The following is a 22,245-nucleotide window of genomic DNA, read 5'->3' as shown; positions in this document are numbered from 1 at the left end:
TCCCTTCGTCCGTACCTCCTTCTCTCTTCTTTTTCGTCCTTTAAAACCTAGGATTTTTTAGATTTTAGAGAGGCGGGCCGCGGCTCTACATACACTATGCCGCGGCCCGTGTCAAACTTTCTGGGCAGACTATCCTTTCAATGCCGCGGCTCTCTGAAACCATGCCGCGGCCCGCATCATTGTCTTCTGGGCAGAATGCCCATCCATGCCGCGGCTCTACCTAGCCATGCTGCGGCCCGAAGATGTCCTCAAAAACCATGCTGCTGTTTCTCCCCCTAGCCGCGGCCCTACTTTGATCATGCCGTGGCTCTTAAGGAATTCTTCAATTCTTCAAGTTTTCATCCCAAAATTTCACCAACACTTCCAAATGGTATTGAGAACCATTCTTGATCAAAATATGATGAAAAACTCGATTATTTCTTCCCTTTCTTTGGCATTTCCTTCCACATGCTCAATTCTTCCTGATATTCACAAAAACAACCAAACAAAGCGTAAACCCGCACTAAAACAAGGAAAAATAAAATAAAAGACTACTAAAAACATCACCAAGACATCATAAAAACTAGACTCATCAAGTATAATACATAGTGACTTTTAATAGATTTTTTTAGTCTCACGTGTAATTTACATGTCTTATTAGTTAAGATACTTTTATGTTACCTTTAAGTCTATTTTAGAAACTAATTAGTTATCATATAACATAAAACATTACTCCTATAATTCTAGGTTACCATAAATAGCCTATTAGAAAATGATATTATTTAGTATACTGCATAGTTACTTTTAAAAGCTACATTTTTCGTTGCTTTTAGAATCATTAAAGATACCAATTTTTTACCTAATGATATATGACTAAATTTTTGGATACGACATAAATTTAAATCAACTAATGAATTTAGTGAGTTACCAAAAATAGTTTTTTTAATGCTTAATTTACCAATCAATATCCTAAAAAATCAATTTTAAAAAAAGTTACCTGAAATGTTTCTAAAATAGTTTTGAAGTTGTTTAGAATACCATATGGTTTCTCTTAAATGTAAAATTAGACTAAACTTTTTTCTATTAAATTTTTGTTTAAGTTTAAAATTTAGTTACTTTTTTGTTAACAAAATATAAAAAGAAACTAAATGTTGCTTTTTATTTTGGTTATCTTCTCTCGTTGACATCAAAAAATATATGCTTCCCATATATTAAAATGATCACCTTGAAGAGTCGGTTGCGATGGTACTACTCTTGAGATCAATTGATCATACATTTTTTTTAAGTTAAGTAAAAGAGAGAAGAGAAAAGGAGTAAAAAAACCAAAAAATCCAAAAACATGTCAACATAAGAAATAAATGGTTATAAAATTTTCTTTAAAAAAATTGGTATGTAAAAGTGGTCAAAGTGTAAATTAAATGAGCTACCGCATTTCTGAAAATAAGATGTAAAATATGGTGTAATATGTAAAGTTTTAATTCTTCTTTTTTACTTAGTTTCCAATACATTGTTAACTATATTATCTAATCTTTAATTAGATTTAATTAATAAAATGTGGCACGGTAATATGTGTTATTGCTCATATTTAGATTTGGGATCTTTACAATAAAACATGTCAATATTTAGATTTGGCACCTACACAATTTTGTTTACAAAAATACATTGCCACATCATAAAAAATACTAAATTTAAAAAATAATATACCTGAATAGAAAACATTCTTCAAATCTTGAAATTCTCATTTTTCTGGGTTTTCAAAAATAACATTTTGGTTACTTATAATGGTAATAAGTTACCAATTGTTTACTTTTTCACAAAAATAAAATATTTTTAGATAATTTTATTTTATATATATTTTGGTTATTTGTTGAATTTTTTTCTTAAACTACACATTATTTTTTTTAAAGTTATATTATAGTATTTTATTATTTAAGATATTTTTACGTTATTTTTAAACTTGTTTTATGAACTAATGAGTTAATAAAGTTTAACAAATTAATAAATAGCATACCATCAAAAGTTATTTCTAGTATACTATATAGTAACTTTTTTTAATGAAAATTTTTAATTCACGTTTTAGTCAATAATGTAATTTACGTGTAAATAATAGTATTTCTTTTATTAATCAAACAAAAAAGAAACTTAGAAGTTAATTTCATATTATAATAAAAAAATACACATTTTTTATTTTTATTATGAATTTTTGTTTAACCAAATTAAAAAGCAACTACATAGTTACTTTTTAAATACAACAAAGAAGAAAAGAAACTTTTTGGTAAACCAAATATAAAAGAAACTAAAATATTACTTTTAATTCCGGTCATTTTCTTCGACGACGGCGAAAAAATATATGCTTCCCACATATCAAAATGATCCCAAATGACCGACGGTGTGGTCGAAAATTTCTTTAATGTCATTGAAAAGAGAGAGAAAGGAGAGAGAATTAGTTAAAAAAAATATTGTCTAGAATTCATTTTATTACATAGTAGTCAAAAGATAAACTTAAAAAATAAGGTATTAAAAATGATATTTTTGTAAATATAATGTTGCACGTTATTTTTGGAAATAAAATTTAAAAAAACAACCCCAGGTGAAAATTTTCCTTTAGATTTCAATTAAGTCTTCTTCTAAAATACATATTTGATTATGATATTTTTATTTAATATTTTTAAATTTAAATATAATATCTATTTTTAAAGATTTTTTTCAATTAAAAGTAATTTTAAAAGGGAAATTTGAGTTTTTATACTTAATGAGGGGTTATAAATCAAAAAAATACTAGGCATTTAAATCATTTCAAAAAAATGCTAATTCTTTTTACAATACCCAAAATACCCCTCTCATAATTTTTCTCATCCCTTCCCCTTCTTTTTTCCCTCTCTCTCCCTCAACACATTCCTCTCAACTCACTTTCTAGAAAAAAAATTCATGGGTAAGATAAAATATCGTAGAAATCAATGTAATGGCAAGTATTCATCACTTAGGACACTAAAATACTACATTTCGAACAAATATGGGCATGCATTTTGGGTTTTTATTGTGCTTTTTTTCAGATCTGAAATTTTGAAATCTGCAGAAATTCGACGTGGTTCGATGGTGCTCGATTCCAACTCGATGGAGCTTTCAAAATCAAGATTTTCATGAAAAAATCGATGTTGCTCGATGGTGGTTCGATGGAGGTTTGATGGTGGTTCGATGGTGTTCGATGGTGTTCGATGCAATTCTTGCAAGATACGTAATTTTTCTTGCAAGATGGTAAACCAAATATAAAAGAAACTAAAATATTACTTTTAATTCCGGTCATTTTCTTCGACGACGGCGAAAAAATATATGCTTCCCACATATCAAAATGATCCCAAATGACCGACGGTGTGGTCGAAAATTTCTTTAATGTCATTGAAAAGAGAGAGAAAGGAGAGAGAATTAGTTAAAAAAAATATTGTCTAGAATTCATTTTATTACATAGTAGTCAAAAGATAAACTTAAAAAATAAGGTATTAAAAATGATATTTTTGTAAATATAATGTTGCACGTTATTTTTGGAAATAAAATTTAAAAAAACAACCCCAGGTGAAAATTTTCCTTTAGATTTCAATTAAGTCTTCTTCTAAAATACATATTTGATTATGATATTTTTATTTAATATTTTTAAATTTAAATATAATATCTATTTTTAAAGATTTTTTTCAATTAAAAGTAATTTTAAAAGGGAAATTTGAGTTTTTATACTTAATGAGGGGTTATAAATCAAAAAAATACTAGGCATTTAAATCATTTCAAAAAAATGCTAATTCTTTTTACAATACCCAAAATACCCCTCTCATAATTTTTCTCATCCCTTCCCCTTCTTTTTTCCCTCTCTCTCCCTCAACACATTCCTCTCAACTCACTTTCTAGAAAAAAAATTCATGGGTAAGATAAAATATCGTAGAAATCAATGTAATGGCAAGTATTCATCACTTAGGACACTAAAATACTACATTTCGAACAAATATGGGCATGCATTTTGGGTTTTTATTGTGCTTTTTTTCAGATCTGAAACTTTGAAATCTGCAGAAATTCGACGTGGTTCGATGGTGCTCGATTCCAACTCGATGGAGCTTTCAAAATCAAGATTTTCATGAAAAAATCGATGTTGCTCGATGGTGGTTCGATGGAGGTTTGATGGTGGTTCGATGGTGTTCGATGGTGTTCGATGCAATTCTTGCAAGATACGTAATTTTTCACTCGGGTGTCCGTTTGGGGTGATTTTTTTTATTTTGGGTATTTTTTCAAGATCTACACATTTGAGATGTGTATATACACATTTGAGAAATGTAAATCTTGAAAAAAATGACAAATGCATAACATACCTCATGTTCAAGATATGCTTTGGTATATTTTCAAGTTCTAAACTTTGAAAATGTGTATGTGAACATCTAAAACGTGTAGATCTCAAAAAAATACACAAAATAAAAATAAAATCTTCCCAAACGGACACCCGAGTGAAAAATTATGTCTCTTACAAGAATTGTATCGAACGACCATCGAGAAATCTCGAATTTTTCATGAAAATATTGATTTTGAAGGCCCCATCGAGCTAGTATCGAGCACCATTGAGCAACAATCGAGAAAAATCAATTTTCTACATATTTCAGAGTTTCAAATCTGAAAAATAACTCAAAAATCATGCCTAACTCGATGGATGCTCGATGGTATTCGATGCTACCTTGATGGGGCCTTCAAAATCAATATTTTCATGAAAAAATCGACGTTGCTTGATGGTGGTTCGATGGTTGTTCGATGGTGGTTCGATGGTTGCTTGATGATGGTTCGATGGTGGTTTGATGCAATTCTTGTAAGAAACATAATTTTTCACTCGGGTGTCCGTTTGGGATGATTTTTTTTTTATTTTGGGTATTTTTTTGAGATCTACACATTTTAGATATTCACATACATATTTTCAAAGTTCAGAACTTGAAAACATACCAAAACATATCTTGAACATGAGGTAAGTTTTGCATTTGTCATTTTTTTAAGATTTATATTTCCCAAATGTGTATATACACATCTTAAACATGTAGATCTTGAAAAAATACCCAAAATTAAAAAAAAAATCACTGCAAACGGACACACGAGTGAAAAATTACGTATCTTGCAAGAATCGCATCGAACACCATCAAACCACCATCGAACCTCCATTGAACCACCATCGAGCAACATCGATTTTTTCATAAAAAATTTGATTTTGAAGGCTCCATCGAGCTGGCATTGAGCACCATCGAACCACGTCGATTTTCTATAGATTTCAAAGTTTCAGATTTGAAAAAAATCGCAAAAAAAACTAAAAAATCATGCACAGATCTGTTCGAAATGCATTATTTTAGTGTCCTAAGTAAGGAATACTTGCTATTACATTGAGTTCTCTTATATTTTACCTTACCCATGAATTTATGTCTAGAGAAAGAGTTGAGAGGAATGGGTTGAGGGAGAGAGACGGAAGAGGAAAGAGAGAAGAGGAAGTTGATGGAAAAATTATGAGAGGGGTATTTTGGGTATTGTCAAAAGATTTGGTATTTTTTTGAAATGATTAGAAATGCTAGCATTTTTTTGATTTAGTACATCTCATCAAGCATAAAAACTCAAATTTCCCTTTTAAAATCAATATTTTTTTTATAATAATGTGTGAGCTTGTTAGAGAGTAACCACTTTTGGCTACCAAATTACAAATAATATAGAGATAATCCTAAGTTGTAAATCACAATAAAGCAGATTCATCCCTCCATCACTTCGAAAAGTGATAAAAACAACAAATTAAGAAGAAGGATAGAGAGAGAGAAGATATTTTAGCCATGGGTTTCGTTTGGAGCCAAAGTAAAGAAGAGAAGAAAGATAGAAAGAAAAGTAGAGTTGGGAGTAATATTTTGGTGCATTCGAGACTAGTTGATTCAGCAGCCCAAAACAGTACTAGCAAAAAAAGTCAATCCCCAAATATTGGTGGTGGCTGCCGTGGTACCAAAGGACCTTATTATTATTCTCCTAGGCCTAACACAAAGACTGATAATACAACTATCAATATATCAGTTGTAACTCTATTCACTTTAGCAAACTAGTGGCGGCTGTTGTGGTCATGGTGGTGGTTGCAGCGGCGACAGTTTCTGACCAGTATGTTTATTTTATGTGTGTTTCTTTAGTTCAGAGTTAGGTTATGCTTTCCATGCGTTTTCTTCCAATATTAAGTAGGGGTGTACAAAAATTAGACTGTGCCGAATAGCCCGATCAACCCAATCCATTTTTGGTGTTACTGGATAGATATTTTAGTGGGTCGAAGCCAATTCAGAATTCAAATTCATAGGTTGAGCCTATACGGTTCGGAAACGAGCCGGAGACACTATAGGTTATTGTTACCCAACCAGCCCATATATATATATCTTTATATTGTATGTATGTTTTAATTTGTATGGATATTTATATAATAATATAAACTATACATGTATAAGTGGCAAGTAGAAAACCCTATCATCTATATCTCTCTAACATCAAGAAAAGCAGCCGCCAGCCATTACCTAGTGACCTTCCCCACCACCACCATTATCAACGACAATCACTACTTCTACTGCGAGCGTTAGGCAGTCACCACCACCACGAGCTCGACATCGATGACACCCCACGACATCTACCGCCCTTCACTTACATCAACACGAAAACAATGGCAAGGAAGCACAACAACAAGTCTCCAAGTATCTGATTTTAACTACCAATTTTTTACATTAAAAAAATACACTGAAAACTTGGAATTAAGCATAGAATACTTTTAAAAAAGCGTAAATGGTGATGGAAGACCAAAATATTATCATCCACACGATTTAGGGAAATAAATGTAACAAGGTATCTCATTATCTAGAAAACGTTACAGTGGATTACTTGTAATAATAAGTATTAAGATATATACATAGGGACTCCAAAAGAACTAGCCATATGATTGTTATTTATATGATTATATTTATTTATGGGACTCCACTATGTAATGTATTTATTTGATTTCTATATTTTTTGTTGATTTTTCCGTTATGTGATTATATATATATTTTAGCAAGTGATTTTAATGTATTATATTTTTTTGCTTTCATATAAGCTCTATATTTATGCATTTTAATGTATTTATTATTTATATGCAATATTTCGTTATGGAATTTGTTGTACCCTAATTTTAGCACGAGTTCATTCACTCAACTCGGGTACAGCTGGCAGGTAAATACGTGGAAAGATAACCAAGTAGAATATTTGATTATTAACCATGTGAGCAGCTCGAGATTCATAATGGCCAGATCTAATGTTAGGCGTCATAGACTTATTACGAGCTTGGGGTCAGATAACTATCAAGCACGAGCTTAGACTCAGATAAGTTGTCAACCTTGAGCTCATATGAAATATTCAACTCATGAAGACCTAGATATAACGCATACTGAAGGATCCCAAGAGACTCTGTCTATACACTCATTAATGACCATGTTGCATCGTATTTATGTCATTTATTATTCGAGATAGCAGGAACGTGTTTATTATGTTATCAAATCATATCCCAATGTAAATGGGAATAATCTATATCAACTATACACCGTATGTGTAGTTACGTGGGTTCTTTACATGGTTACCCAAACTTGTCCATGGGATTCCTCTATAAATACTGAGAATATTGGACAGGAAAGGGGACCATTATTCTGTATTACCAAAACTCTGCCAAAGTAGAGAGAAAAACAGTAATAATATTGACTCATGGATTAGGTGGATTTTATCCACTGAACCACGTAAAAGTTCTGTGTTTTTGAGTGAGCTCTTGGTATTTCATTGCAGTTTACTATTAAGCACTAATCTACCCATTTTATTTTTTAATATCTCATTGGCGAAAAACCACATCAATAGTTCGGTGCTTTCATTGAGAGTAAACTAGTGCTACACAAGTTCCAGTCCATTTTCATCATGGTGGTCACTCGCTCAATGCACGATAATGAGGCAGAACAGCCTGGTGGACAGGAGGCCCATCATACCACTGTTCCCAATGAAAGGGGTCTATATGTTCAACAACGTCCGAGAAAATAACCAGCGGGTCAAGGCGATACCGGGAGTTCGGCGTCATTACCACCAAATTCTAATCTAGGCTATCAGACTGCCATCAAGATGGAAAACATGTAGCTGAGGAGCCATTTCACTAGGGAAAATAGGCAGATTGAGGAGGTTTTTGGCTCAGTTATCCCCTCTTGCAACCGATGTTAATGTCGGAAAGAGGCAAACTGGGTCTCATAAGTCCGATAGGAATAATCGATCTAAACCAAGTCGATTTGTCAGAACTACAACCCCAAGTTTTGTGCCTGTGAGGCGAGATCACTAGAATGCTCGGCCCAGTGACCATCACAGGGATTGTCAGCATGTCAGTCGGTCAGTCAGGACTGCAACCCCAAGTTCGGTGCCTTCTTCACAGGTCCCTAGGAATGTCCATGACAATCGATGAGGAGGGGCTGGAACAGGCTCACTAAGGCATAATGCTCCAACAAACCCTTATGTGCCACGATCGGATCACCAGACACCGAGACCCGGGGTCGTTCACTACAAGAAAAATTCTTTTAATAACACCGAAAATGTGTTATCAAAACATACGATAACACTTTCTGATGTGTTAAGACCGACTATGTTATCGTAGGTCAGGGTACTTTACATAACACTTTATCAGTGTTATACAGATGTGTTATTGTACTGCCAACGATAACACAATTTCTGTGTTATTTTAATATATAGATAAGTGTTTAATTATGTTATTTATAGTTGATTATATAACACTTTTTTTGTGTTATACTACACTTTAGTATAACACATGTGTTATATTAGCTTAGAGAAACATAATCTTTTTTTACTTACACAAAACTAGGAAAACTAATATGAAAGTTGAAGCCAAATAAGGTAACATAAATAGATTTTTATTAATTACTCAAATGTAATTACAATATTCAGTCTACTAGTCTAGGCTTAAGAAATCATATTACAACATAATTTATGCCCAATTCAGATTCCTTTATCACTAAATACAAAACAAGAAATGTATACAAAAATTAGTGAAATACATTCTTCCATTCTAAAGGCCTCAACTACAAATGTTGTCAAGAATTGCTCCAAAGAAATCACTCTACCCTGTTCGTTCTGTCAAGTTTCCAAAAAGTGAGAGGAGGGGTTTAGGTATCAGGATCTTACTCCCAATACTATAATTAGCTGCTCTTGCTACCTCCAAAAGCATTAGAGGTGAAACATATAACACAAACAACAGCTAAACCCGCAACCTGCAAACCCAAAGTTACATTCATTCAGCACAACTTAACAGCTTTCATGAAAAAAAAACATGGAAAGTGCTCATAAATAGGTTTTCAATTTATATGCCAAAAACCAAACCTTTTGAGCAATCTTATATCTGGATAAAGTTGAAAAGTAAAGCATGTTTAGCATCAGAGATGGCAAAACTCAAAGCACCTAAGAAAGAAGGTAATATCATATTAAGAATGAATTGGAAAAAAGTACCTTCCAAAGCTCTGAAGAAGCTCTTTCAGTTCTGACTTTGCTCATTTTCAGGCATAGAAATTTTTTCCTAGTGGAATTCCGACCTTAAGGTAGCTAACTTCATCTGTATCTCTATTTCCAAAACCAGCTTAGAATGGATTGCAATCGGCAGGAAACAAGGATTTGATTTCCTGAGAAAATTGGAAAACTCTAGTTAATACAAAGAAATCTCTGTAGAGACCATAAAACAGGTTCTACTTCAAAGAAATATATAAAATATGACATAATGGAAAATCATAGGGTGCTGAAAGAGGTTGGATTTGGGCACCCTGGCTTAGATAATATTGCAGCAGTGACTAATTTAAAGAGACTGAGAATTGGACTATCTCCACCATCTTGAGAATGTAATACTTTCCCATCAGCACTGGGAAGTAAACCCAGCCAAGGGGCTGTTTACATGAAGTGCCAGGTATCTACTTCTCTCTGTTCAGCATCTGAGATAGCAACAATAAGATTCAAGTGGCCAGAAACACTTATTTCAACTTTAACTAACCAATTAGATGATATACATCATGATTCAGGCATCTCCAGTTCATTTTGAAGACTTCAGTAAAATTATAGCAAAAGCAAGAACACCGGCAACCTTAATTTATAAACAAACTCTAAAGAAAAGTGTACAAAGTTTGTAATAAAGATCAGATCAGGCTACAAAAATAGTGCCAGTCCTTAAGGTTTTGCTAGGAGTAGAGTCCTTATTGGTCTATGATTAATAGAGGGATCTGCTACTCATTTTTCAGCTCTTTTGTTTTGCTTCATCAAACTCAATTTCCTCTTGTTTTTCTTTCTTTTTTTCTTTTTCTTTTTTCTTGAGCAAAACATGAATGAGAGTTAATAACCATATATATATTACCTTTATTAGTTATATTCAAAGGTATCATGTAGATTTATTAATGACTGAATATTACTTCTGTATTCCACAAATACTTTACATGGCTGTCTATCTAAATGGAATTTTAACAAATTTGACCATATATTATAAACAAGGTAGCAGACAAAAGTGAAAAAAAAAAATGAATAAACTTAAATAGTACACAAATAACAAACATTCAAACTCAGATTTAGAGCATTGATCTCTTTCATATTTATAGAATACCAATAAAGCAACAACAAATGACATGATAACACCAGTTATATACACATATCAAGAAAAATGCTCTGTATGTGCATGTTAAAAAATTCCCATCCAATTCACACAAACCATGTCTTATGGTCGATTCTAAAATATATTCACAAGAACAATGCATCTGTTCTGTTCAAAATTTCCAGGTATGCTTAAAAATATCTATATTGTACGTGTCTTCAAAATCAGTATTTTCTTTAAGTTCTATTTGGTTCCAAATAAATTTTAATGTTATGCCATGAATGTTGGCTAACCCTCAATGGCAATTGTTACTTTGTTAGAATAAAAACTTGTCAATTTCTTTATAGACCATATACTTCTTGGATTTGCAAGGTCAAAATATTACTCAGCTAAAATATTACATTAATAGATGAATGAAGTAAGGGTAGAGACTCTTACTCAAGTTGATCCAATCAGAATAGCTATAATTATCACTGCTCTCTTCACCTTAAGATCAACTCTTTCTTTTCCTAAATAAATTTTTGGAGGAAGAAAAGAAAATATTAATGAATTAAAATAGAAGGAAAGGAATTTGAACATGATAAGGAACTAAAATTTTCAACCTGTAATCTGTACCAGCTGTTTTTCAAGAATGACCTCTCTCTTGTGTCCAACACTGCAGTCAGTAAAGAAAAAAATAATAATTAGTGGAAATAGATCAATCACAACAATCGGGGAATAGAAAACGCATAATATAAAGGTGAATACAACAAGTTCAATCTCTATTAAATATATCTTCGATTGTATATTTAGGAAGGCACCACTAATCAGTAAATAACTAACTTGGACCATCCCCAGTTTGAAAGAAAGTAGCACCACCACCAGGGAATCCCCCTGCTGCATCAGGGGGTGGCACTTGTCCTTTGAGACCTTCTTCAGCATATTGATCGTATATGGCTCTCTTCTGAGGATCACTTATAACCTACAACAAAAACCACAGAAAGAATCATATCAACAAAACCAAAAAACTCATAACAGAGCATAAGATACTGAGACAAACATATACCAAGTGTTAGCAACTGTTCTTGAACATAGATTTTTAACATATGGATACTTATTCAAACCCTCATTTACTTCTGGCCTAATGATTGAGATCACATCTATACACACCACTCTTCTATTAGGATACAATGAAGAAATCTAAAACATTCTAGAATTTTCCAAGTCATTAACTAGTTTCTACTATTCTCTATATAATTCTATAATAATCTATATCATAGTCTAATTAATTCTAGGTTTCTCCTAGAACATTCTAGAATACTTTTAACAGAAGAACATCATAATAAGTGAAGCACGTTTGCATATGAGAACATCCAAACAATTTTAGAAAGGGGACCAAAAACACATTCAAAGCTTTAGTTTATTTCTTGCAATTAAGGAAAGAAATTTAAACAGCCAAAAAAAGAAAGAAAAAAAAATCCAGGAAAGAATAAAGAAAATGATTAAAAGGGGTGTGAATTATTTGTAAAACGATAGAATAAAAAAAGAAAATCAGATTGTCTCTCAATAAAACTGTTATCTTTCTCTCTAGTTCTTTGTCATTTTTGTCAATGTCTATGTCTCTCATTCTTTTTTCTTTCTTGGTTCTGCATCAGTAAGGAGGTTTAATTCCAATGTCAAATTCAATTAAAATGTTCAAAAAAATTGATCTATGGGTTATTACTTGATATTTTTTTATAGGAAATTCTAGAATGTGCTCATAGAATCAAGCATACAAAACAGAGAACTTGTGCTAGTAACAGGAAAATAAAACGCAGCCAATTTATACAGAAAGAAAGCACTTTAAAAAAAAATCGACATCTCCTGCATAAGAAATCAAAAAACATTTTACAAGTCCTCTAAAGCAAACCATAGAGACATACCTACTAGCACGAACATAGATGACATACATTTTAAAAGAAATCATAAAAAAAATCAAAATTTGGGGTGTGGGCAACATAGGGAAGGTCACTCTTCTAAAGTAACATATCAACTAAAAAAACCAAAACTTACCTCAATGATATCACATTTTACACAAAATAAATAAATAAACACATTTATGAAAACAGAGAGAGAATGGGAGACTTAAGCAAAATAAGCTAGAAACAATGTTAAGCTGGTGGGAAAATATCACAAGCTATTTAACTTAAGAGACGATTCATCAAAACTGTCAATCATAAGATTCCATTTTCTAAAGATCATAATCATCAACAATTATGCTAATTGATTTATTAATTAAACCCAAGCTCATAACCAATGTAGTTTAAAGTAGTTAGCAAAATAAGAATAAAAGTGTGTTTAATTATTAGATATTTAATCTACAAAACTAGGCACTAATATTGGTATTAAAAATAAATAATTACTAGTCACTACTACTAGCATCAATTCGTAGCCTAGATGCTTAATAACTAATAGGCACTGATATTAATATTAAAAGTCAATAAACAACTTAATTAAATGATACCAATCTGAACCAGAAACCCCTCTTGCATATTTTTCTGATTTAAATATTTGCACACCTCTGTCATACCAAGACTTAGTATAAGTTGGATCCAATTTCAATTTCCTCTCAAGTTTCAAACTCTAACAATAAGTTAGAAAGGAACAATGCTGCATAAATATACAGTTTAGACATTAGACTCTCACAAAAATAATTTAGCAATCTCAGAAATTTAAAGCTTACCGGTTCTCAAAAATGACATATAGAGGAATATGAAAGTTAATCTCTTTGCCGTCTTCATCAACCTCTATTGGTGCAAGCCCAGATTTACGAGCCTTCTCCAATTCAAGTTGTTTTCTATGATCCTCCCAAGATTTAAATGCCACTGAAAAACCCAATACAGTAAGACTAACAATTCATGCCAGCACATCCAAAACATCAACTATAAAATATCTTAAAATCAATTCGTAAAAAAAAATATTAACACAATTGTGTTGTACAGTCAGACATTTCCTTGAACACCTCATATACATTTGGCTATGCCTACTCTGTTTTAAAATATGAAATGAGCATTTGTACATACTTACTACATGGATTCAGTAGCTTATAACAGATAGAAAATCTACAATTATATCCAAAAATATATGTATGAATGCAGTAGCTTATAACATAAGGTCTAAAATTATGTATATATATATCTATGTATGGATACGGCTAAACAATAATCTGGGAGCCATGGAGATGAACCATAACAGTACAACCTGGCATGACTATTAATCCTTATAAAGATGCACAGCATAAAAGGGCACACCAGGAAAACAATAATATAAAATACAATGAGCAAATTATCCTTAATTAAATATCCTGACTGTATAGATAAAATACAATGCATGAAACTTAAGCAATCAAAATGAAATCGAACAAATCACAAAATATAATGAAAATTTGTACCTCGATGTAAGCTGAATTAATGGCTCGTTGTGCTTCCTCAACAGTAGTGTCAAACCCTTAACACAAGTCAAAAGTTGGAAAATTTTATTGAAAGAACTGAAACCAACAAGAAAAAATAGCTCAAAAAGAGACGTTTATTAAATTTTGATTTATTAAAGTTTAATAAAGATATTTAGTCTTCAAAGTACACGTTTTTAGCTAATTTTCAAGTAGTGGGACAAAAGTGAAGCATATAATTGTAAATTTAGATTTCTATTCATTAAGATTTGTCCACTAAAAAAAAATATAAGAGTGTAATCCCCCATTCTCTCTATTCTGTAGCCATTAAATTATTTATTATACTTGCCATGGAATGAGACCATACCAAACTAGCTAAGATTTGCTAGTAGACATTATCTAACTTGACATGACCTCCACATAATTTAGATTTCTATTTTAATTTTTTGTTATCAATATGGGGCAGAATGTTCACAGAATCATGCAAACGCATCAAACTGATGAAAAGTTCAGATTTTAAATTTCCCTCTATTGGTTCAGCTCAATATTCAAAATTGTCCCCCGTTTCTATATCTTATACTTTTCCCTGGTAGATTATGTATCTTTTCAAAATGAGTATAGAGCAATTAAACATTCTAAAGCAAATGACTTAGTACTTTGAGTGCCTTGGTACTAATAGAGAGTGTTTATCACATTAAATATAAAAATAAAAGAGAGGTCTTAGTGAATCAAAGAACTTTGCAAAAACCAGTGATGATAACTTTATCACCATCTTCTAGGAATTTACGGGTTGCCCCTTTCAATGACAGTGACTTCTGTCCATTCCATGACAACTCTAACAAGCATCCCAAGGACTCTGGCTCCTGTTTGGACATACAACATTCAGTAGTTCTATTCATACTAGTCTTAAGGTAAGAAAGCATTCAATAGGAAACTAAACAAGGAGAATAAAATGTTTCAATAAAATAAACAGGACTATTGATGATTAGTTAGAACAGCAAAGTAATAACTTGAAAATCAAGTGAGTACAACAAAAAAAATAAAAAAAAATAACAAATAAGAATGCACACATTTCACAATTTTAAGAAGTATTTCAGCAAATACATCTTATGCTTCAAATATCTATTGCAGGAGTGTACTGAAGACAAAAAGTAGAGGACATAGACTCTTAGTATTAGAAACAAAGTACTAAGCAACCATACACTTGATATGATCTAGAGTAAGAAGGTAACATAAAAATTAACATTGGCCAATCCCCTCAGAGATATTGGAAAATACTTAAAAGCATTGATACTTGTTAATTTCCAATAAAAAACAATGTCCGCAACTATTCTTTTACCATAAATAAGTATGAGAGTACATAATAGGTAGACTAAGCCATTGTCAATTTGTCATAGAAATAAAATGAAGAGAAATAGATCAATGGTGCTGAGAGAAACATGTATTTTGGTGATTCAAGCTTATAGACAAAATAATGATAGCCACATACCAGTAGTATATACAGTAGAAGAAGCCAATACAACATGCCAACTCATATATACATATATTGCAATGGAACAATACTGTGGAATCAGTAATAGAAGAAATTGAAGAAACAACATGAAAGAAGAACTTCGAAAGATCATCAGAAAATCAACAAAAAAATGCAATACTTTATGTGCTGTCATTTCAGTTTAAGAACAGGGGCACTATCACGGTTGATACTATCAGATGATTCATTTTGGTGTTATGTGCTGTCATTTTAGTATAATCAGTTAGTAATGCCACTGATTCAGAGACTGCAGTATAGTCTAAGGAAAAGTATAATACATCAATAACTTTTCAAATAAAGTAGTTGAAAATAATAAATAGCTTCTGTAACATATAACCCACCTGTGGAGCCTTCCAAAGCCAGAGTATCAATACAGTGCCGGATAGAATCACATATGTTTGCCAAAGCCCAAGAAGCAGTTATTCGCACCTGAAACAACAAACGTACAGGAAAATATTACTCCCTTATGAACAAATTAGAGAGCAGGGTTATTATAACCAACTCTTTATTAGCAGTTACTCCACAAAAGTGGTGTAGAAGATACTCCAGACTATTTCTCTCCAATTTCAGTACCCTTGAGGCTTGAGGCAAAGAAAAAAGAGAAAAACAATTCAATAATGAAATAATAGCAGATAAATGTTTAAATAATTAGTAGGTGGAGGCGTTTCAAAATTTAGAAGAGTTACAACACAGCTCACATATACTAAAAACAAACTCAATTTCAAATAACACTTGAAAGCATGCTCTTGTTGCTGAACAGACCATGGAGATAGACCAAACCTTTAGCAATTCCTTTCATGATTTTTAGCCGAACAGACCATGATAGGGGTGTGAATGACTCTGTTCCAGACCTCCCTGATTACATGAAAAGAAATCAAATTGATCAAAATATGAATACCACAAGACCTGTGATCAATCAAACTCCAAAACCAGAATCAAAATAATTAAATAATTCATGAGCACAAGTCAGATAATGGGATATGCTGAAACTTACCATGAAGTGCAGTGGAAAGATTTCCATCAGAAATGTAATCATATATGAGCAGCTTCTCATCTATAGACCAGTAGTAAGCTTTCAAAGTTACAACATTAGGATGCCTTATCAAGGGCTCTAAGTCTCTTGCACTGAAGAATTGATGCAGGAATAAGGGAAAAAACTAGCCAGAGATATTACAATCAAAACCGAGAGTCCAAACTCCAAACCGAGACACAAAAATGTAGATTTACCTAAAAATAAATATATAAATACACATATATATAATATTGACAAGTAATATATCAGGGGAAGAACAATACCATATCAAAATAGAACTCGTAGAAAAATCAAATAGCATAACAAAACTGACAAGTTTATATAAGGAAAGGTTCTGATTCAAATGTCTCAAAAAACCTCACTCACCTGGGCGAGCACCGTAACCAGCTCCGTGAGAGTGAGGAGCAGAGAATGAACTTGAAGCTTCAAATAGAGGGAATAAGATTAGCGATTCCTTATTGTTTTATATATATATAATTTTTGTTTCAATAACAGGCGAGCAGTTTGTGAAGGATCAACGGAAAGGGTTCCGAGAAGCTAAAAGCGGCGGATGTTAAAGAGAACAACAGAAAGAAATGCAGTGGAGAAAAGGGACAAAAGCCATTTCCTTTCAGCTGACTCTTCCGAATCAAATCAACAACGAATTCCTTCTCCGGGTCGTATCGTCCTGAATTCTGATGGCGTTTTGGGAAATGGGAATTCGAAGATCTTGCTGAAATCTTCCGTGGTAATGGCTGGGGTACACGAAATGAAGTGTTCTTCAGAGATTTCAAAAATCACAGCTTTCATACAAAAAAACACTCCCTTTCTTCTTCTTCTTCTTCTTCTTATTTTCTAGGGTTGGGATTTTCGGTCTAGATTTGCAGAAATGAATAAAGCCAGAGTTAATCAATACCTTTCTCCCCTTTTTTAGATTTTGAATATTCGATCTCTCTCTCTCTCTCTCTGGATGAATGAATAAATTTTCAGGGTCCTCCAAGAAGAACTTCAACTCGGAAGCTCTCTTGGCGGAACTAAACCTCACAACCAGTGCTCTGGTCATGCCGTCCCTCAATAATACGCTAGAAGAGGAGAAGAAGAGCTGGCCTCTGGTGTCGTCGTTCGCCTCTGGTGTCGTGTGAGGGCTTGGGCCCGCGTGGTCGAAGCTTCGACGGGTCTGGTGGGAGAAAGAGATCCGAGAGAGAGGAGAGAGAATGATGAGGAAAAAAGAGAAAGAATTGAAGGGAATGAATTGGTTCTCTCGGGTCTCACATATTTTCAGGTCTTGAAAAAGAAAAGCTAAGTGTGCCGGGATGGTGAATTATTACCGCCTTTTTTTCAGTGGCCCAATATATTACTATAGCATAACACTTTTTTATTAGTATTATATTTGTGTGTTATGGAAATGGGTATTTGGTGTAATGGTTGGAGTAGAATAGAGGCGGGCTAATTTAGTACATCTTGATGGAACAAGGATAGCCTCACCAATAAGGCATCCCCTATCACTTGTAAGACATCCGACGCCACCTCATCCTCAATGAGATATTGTAACTTATAGGGACAGAAGGAGAAATCCTCCCCCATCCGCGAATACTTATGCTCCATGAACGCGTGTTGAGAATCCAGGCCCTCAATCTCAACCGCGAGCTGTAAGCTTCGCAAATAGAAGTTACTGGACTGAAAGTCATCATAGCAATAGGTCCGAGAGCGACCTACGAAATTACTTGAGTTCAGCGTAAAGCCCTCGGTATGACCCGCAACCCGACTTGCACGATAATCTGAACTCGCAGAGAAGGTTTCTAGCTCGGGGTGAAGATATTAGCAATACTCTACACGAAGGAGGTCCATCCATAGTACGCGACAACGGGAATGCCCCACCGAACCAAGCTCGAGCTTGGAGGGACAATAACTTGTCAAATGCGTACGATAGGATGGGAGCTGTAGAACAGCCCCCAGTTAATCTAGGGACTAGGGACCAAATCCTTGAGAGACTAGCTCTAATGGAAGAGCAAATGAAAAGACTCTTGCTAGAAAAGAAAAGGATGATTGAGACTCAGACGAGGAGCTCAAGCCTTTCGCTCCAAATGTTGCGGCGACAACATATCCCATAGGTTTTAGGATGCCACATATATTAAAGTTTGATGGAGATGGAGATCCATCCGATTACCTAGGAATGTTTAACACCATGATGATGGCCCACAATGTCGGGCTCGATCTAAGGTGTATCTTGTTCCCAGCAACTTTCGTCGGACCTGCTAGGCAGTGGTTTAAACAATACAAGAGGCATTCCATAAGCTCATGGAAGAAATTTTCTTCTGATTTTAAAAAAGCATTCTGAGCCTCACAGGAATCTCGGGATGAGGTCGATTCATTGGCCAATGTAAAGCTGCAACCTGGCGAAATGTTGAAGGCATATCTTAGCAGATTTTCCAATGTTGCTGCACGAGCTAGGGATGCTGATGACAGTTCCAAGCTCATGGAAATGAGGACAGGAATCCTCATCGAGGGCGATTTATGTCAGGAGCTCCAAAGAAAAGGAGTTAAGAGTGAAGATGAATTCTTGGCCCGAGCTTAAGAACGGATAAACATGGAGAAGGTGCGAGCTTCTGTCGCAGGAACCTGCCAGACCCCTGTCCTCCGATAGTAGGGGGATATATAACCACTATTGCGGGAGGGCCACATTTGGCGGGCACAAACAGCGGGGCCCAAAAGAGGTACATTAACGAACTGAAGGCTTATAATGGGGTGGATTTGGTCCCGGAGCAACGATTATCGAAACAACAATGATTTGAATCATTTTCACAGAAGAAGATGCCAGCGACGTCCAATTCCCACATAATGATTCGCTGGTGGTAACTGTTTAGCTCACCAATCGAAGGGTCCGAAGAACAGTAATGGATAAAAGAAGCTTTGTAAATATACTTTTCAAGTCCACCCTGGAAAAAAATGGGATTTTTCGTAACTGATTTGAAGGTGACCTCGTTGACTCTGTACGAGTTTTCGGGTGAAGGGTCAGCAGTCATCGGGACAATCGGACTGGTGGTGACATTGGGAGAAGAGTCACGAACTGTTTCCAAAGTACTCGAGTTCCTGGTAATCGATTGTTCGGCCGCATACAATGCGATTTTGGGTTGACCTATGTTGATGGCATTTGAAGCCATAACCTCTATCCGCCACCTGACAATGAAAGTCCCCTCAGCTACGGGGATATGCACAGTCAAAGGTGACCAGAGCCTGGGAATGCTATAGCATTTCTATGAAGAAAAAATCACAACCCGGGCAGCAAGTGATGGTCATATATGACGAAAGTGAGGAGTCCCAGGAAGTAGAAGTTACTCATGGGATGGAAGAACCTCAGTAGGAAGAGGATAGTGAGATCGCGCAACGCGACGACATTGACCCACAGATAGGCGAAGACAGATCAGAGCTAAAAGTCATAGAAGAGCTCAAGGAAGTAAACATCGATCCCATAGAAGCTTCAAGAGTCGTAAAGATTGGAAAGAATCTTGACGAAAAAACAAAGGCGGAGCTGGTTGATTTTTTACAGAAAAACCTGTATGTCTTCGCTTGGTCGCATAAGGATATGGTGGGAATCAATCAGAATATAATTATGCACACTTTAAATTTGGACAAGAATGTGTCGGAAAAATCCAAAAAATGAAGACTTTTGGGAACGGTCCTAACTGAAGCCCTTGAGGAAGAAGTAGATTAGAAACTAAAATATGGGTTTATCTGAGAGGAAAAATACCCAATATGGGTTGCCAATCCCGTGCTAGTCCTGAAGCTGACTGGGAAGTGGAGAACCTGTATTGACTTCTCCGACCTAAACAAGGCTTCTCCCAAGGACTGTTTCCCACTGTCCAGGATCGACTAGTTGGTAGACGCCACGGTAGGTCATGAGCTCATGTCTTTCATGGTCGCATATTCTGGATATAATTAGATCGCGATGAAGCCTGGGGACTAGTGTAACGACCCAATTTCACTAATAAGGCTTAAGGGCCTTGATTAGTGTGCCAGGAGGGCATGATGGGATTTATGTGTGACTTTGATGAGTTAAATGCATGATTATGATTTAAAGCATGTTATATGACTAGTTGTTTATCTGAGATGCATGACTATGTATATTAGTATGCATGTAGGCACGGATCGTGTTAGAAGGGCATAACTGTAATTTTGGCCATTTTGGGCATAACTGTATTGATATGTGATGATTGTTGAGACCACAGTGGTATGTGGGTGTATCTGTGATCTGTGACTCGAGAAGATCCTAGAATGAGCGGGTTAGCGGAAAAGTCAAAGCGGGAATTTATACCCGGCTTGGGTTAAGCCTGGGGAGTTTAAATGAGAATTTGGAAAATATATTGAGATTAATTTTGATGATGGGGAATACTTATTTGGTGATTTATCAGGTATTGGAAAGCAACGGGAAAATATTAGAGACACTTGAGGATTAGCGGGAATTGGGTAAAATGACTAAAATGGCCCTACTTGGACAAAAAGGGTTTAGAGTTAATAGGAAGGGCATTTTGGTCAATTGTCTTTTAGAGATTGATTTATGAGGCTTTTTAAACTTAGTGGGATTTATAGAGAAAGAGTGTTGGCTATGGAGAGAAAGAAAGAAAAGAAAGAAAAAGGAAAGAAAGAAAAGAGAGAAAACAGAGGGGTTTTTTCCAAAGGATCGGTTTGTGCATTCTTGCACCACTTCTCTCCATTTTTCTTGGGGCAAAGCTCAGTGGAGAGCTAGGATAGGCTGAGCATCAAGGATCTTAAAGCTAGGCTTGAAGATTTGGCAAGGATTAGCAAGAACACATCAATGTTTGAGGTAAGTTTTTAGAGTTTTCAGTTTTAAGGGTTTGGCTGGTTTGAGCTGTGTTTTGCGCTAAGATGATGGGAATTTTAGGGAATTTCTGGGCAAGCTTGAGGAAGAGCAAGCTATGGAGGTCAAGGAAATGAATCAAGGTCAAAATTGCATCAACGGTATGAATTCTAAGCCTTTAACCTTGTTGTTTGACTGAATTTCTGGGTTTAGGGTTGATCATGGTGAATTTTGAGATTTGGGTTGAATGTGCTTGGGTTTTGAGTTATTGGGATACTTGGGATGAGTGTGAGGTGTTGATATGTTTGTTTTTGGGTTTGGAAAAGGTTTGGACAAGTTTGGGGTTGAAATGGTAGAAGGAAATCGCAAGATGCGATTTTTGGGTTTGGTCTGGCTGCAACTAGCGCTACAGCGCTAGCCCCTGTTTCAGGTGGGTGGTTCTGCTTTTAGCGCTACAGCGCCCTCTTTAGAGCGTTGTAGCACTGCACTGTTCACAGAAGGGGATTTTTGGGCTTTTGCTAAGGGATTTTGACCTAGGGTTCGGGGCTCGATTCCACCACTTTGTTTTGGGGATCTAGGACTTCCCGGGGGCTCGGGAGTGGTCCCGAGGCTAGGTTATGGACTTAAGATTTGGTAATGACTTTGACTTATGGATTTTGCATAGGTGAGCGCTAGGGTTCGAGTAGGATCGTGCTCAAGGAGTCAGGTGATCAAGGCTATCGAATCGACAGGTAAGAAAACTACAACACCCGTAGGATAGGGCATGGGCCCATAGTGTGATTGCGGGGCACGGCCCTATATTGCATGATGTGATGATTGCAGGGCACGACCCTATATT

At 34.7% G+C, this 22,245-nt stretch overlaps 2 long non-coding RNA genes across 4 annotated transcripts; both read right to left on the bottom strand.

Annotated features, from left to right (window-relative positions):
- Positions 1–9,237: 9,237 nt before the first annotated feature.
- LOC133777651 (uncharacterized) lies at positions 9,238–16,164 on the bottom strand. 3 transcript variants are annotated; one of them, XR_009868745.1, is made up of 6 exons: positions 15,921–16,164; positions 14,052–14,911; positions 13,344–13,485; positions 9,830–9,995; positions 9,523–9,692; positions 9,238–9,287 (listed from the first exon to the last, which is right to left on the bottom strand). It is a non-coding gene; the product is annotated as an uncharacterized LOC133777651 (long non-coding RNA). The 3 variants fall into 3 exon arrangements; XR_009868744.1 differs by having other exon boundaries at positions 9,523–9,995; XR_009868746.1 differs by lacking the exon at positions 9,238–9,287 and adding an exon at positions 9,394–9,415 and having other exon boundaries at positions 9,523–9,995.
- Positions 16,165–16,248: 84 nt separating this feature from the next.
- Positions 16,249–17,614, bottom strand: LOC133777652 (uncharacterized). The gene is made up of 3 exons (XR_009868747.1): positions 16,979–17,614; positions 16,574–16,806; positions 16,249–16,434 (listed from the first exon to the last, which is right to left on the bottom strand). It is a non-coding gene; the product is annotated as an uncharacterized LOC133777652 (long non-coding RNA).
- Positions 17,615–22,245: the final 4,631 nt, after the last annotated feature.

Source organism: Humulus lupulus, chromosome 5 (assembly GCF_963169125.1).
Source record: "Humulus lupulus chromosome 5, drHumLupu1.1, whole genome shotgun sequence".
NCBI lineage: Eukaryota > Viridiplantae > Streptophyta > Magnoliopsida > Rosales > Cannabaceae > Humulus > Humulus lupulus.
Note: the sequence above shows the minus strand (reverse complement) of the source record. Positions and strands in the feature narration are given on the sequence as shown.